We start from the raw sequence: 1534 nt of genomic DNA, 5'->3' as shown, positions 1-1534 counted from the left end.
CAGATTTCTAAATGTCAACAAAATTATTACTATATTTTTGCTTGTGAAACAAGCTTTTCTATGTGTTAGATGTCAACTGTGAGCATCATTTTGCAACCATTGAGTCACCTGTCCTTGATTTTTTTTTTTCTTGTTTGCAGTAGCATACATGATCATCAAACCACTACCTTACTGCAAGTTTCAAGCCCAGGGGAACGTCCGAGCATTTGCTCCAGGTCAGGGTGGGGCTGTCTGGTACCAGGCTGCACCCACTGTTGGGCAGGTCCAGCCACACAGGAGCCGTTCCCCAGACCGTCATTTCCTTGATTTGTGTCTATTAAAAACCTTCTTGATACTTGCCCTTTTTTGAGCCAAACAATAAATCAAGCCAATCAACAAACCAGTTTCCGTCATTCTGGAAACCATTGTCTTTCCTTTCTAATAATGAATCCATTTGAGGACATCGATCCATTTAATTGGATTCTAAATTAACTTTAACATAAACATAAATTGGGAATAATTACAGTATTTGGGAACTGAACTTTTAAAATCATAGTCTTTGGGAGATAGAGCATTTATCTGATTGCCACTTTTTTTCTGTTCCAAAGGCTAAAAACTCATGTCATTATTAGAATATGAAGGATGTGGTATGTCTAAAGCCAGGTCAGAAAATGAATTAAATCTTTTTGAGGTAGGTAATCCTTTAAGCATTAATTCATCTTGGGGCAGTCTTGATTAAAACATTTACACTGTGTTGATTCAAGAGGCTAAGTCATGAGGGTTAATGAGTTGCATCATATTTAAAATCTAGAAGGCTTGGCATAGATTCATGGATCGAATAAAAAACAATAATTTATTCTGCAAAGGGCCAGGCACTGATACTAAATTAAATATTTATAATGTAAAAATCTGAGTTGTTTTATTATCCATATAGTTAATGAGTCTCCTACTTGGGTTCAGGGATAAAAACAGTCTAAAAATCACCAAAAATAATCACATTATGCTCTTGGTAAACACACTAAAATAAAATGTAGCATTAATCATTGCAATACAGTTTGTGATTCAAAATCATTTGTTTATTTTAAGAAGAACTGACTCCTTTTAAAAAAATATTTTGTAAAAGAACAAATTTCCTGGTAAGAATTAAATACGGCATGTATGCTTAGTAAGTAGTAATCAGTCAATAAATATTTCTTGAATAAAAGATTGCAAAAGTTCAAGTACTGACATTCTACACAAGACTAGCCTCTCAAAACTGTGATACGCTTTTCCCTTTGAAAATAGTTTTGTCTTCTGGCCCATGTTATAGCCCCACACCTAGGTAGTCGTCAAAGGACAACTGTTGCCTAAGGAGCAAGGCTGAAACCCATGGTGTTATTTACTGCTAGCTTTATCTTAACTTACATGTCAGAATACTCCAGGAAGCCACAGGTTTCCTTCCTCAGCATGTTATCAAGGACAATGCATATGCATGATAGCAGATGTCTTATGATTGCCTATGAATAGCCCATCTCCCCTTCCCTAGATCGGTTAGTCCCAATCAGAAAACATGTAC

At 35.8% G+C, this 1534-nt stretch overlaps 1 non-coding gene across 1 annotated transcript; it reads right to left on the bottom strand.

The window, feature by feature from the left end:
- Positions 1-128: 128 nt before the first annotated feature.
- Positions 129-295, bottom strand: LOC115870756. The gene has a single exon (XR_004046888.1). It is a non-coding gene; the product is annotated as a small Cajal body-specific RNA 16 (non-coding RNA).
- Between the last annotated feature and the right edge of the window lie 1239 nt (positions 296-1534).

The sequence above is a fragment of the Echinops telfairi genome, unplaced genomic scaffold, assembly GCF_000313985.2.
Source record: "Echinops telfairi isolate 266 unplaced genomic scaffold, ASM31398v2 ScPeMD7_2291;HRSCAF=2852, whole genome shotgun sequence".
NCBI lineage: Eukaryota > Metazoa > Chordata > Mammalia > Afrosoricida > Tenrecidae > Echinops > Echinops telfairi.
The sequence above is the reverse complement of the archived record's forward strand: the minus strand, read 5'-3'. Positions and strand labels throughout refer to the sequence as shown.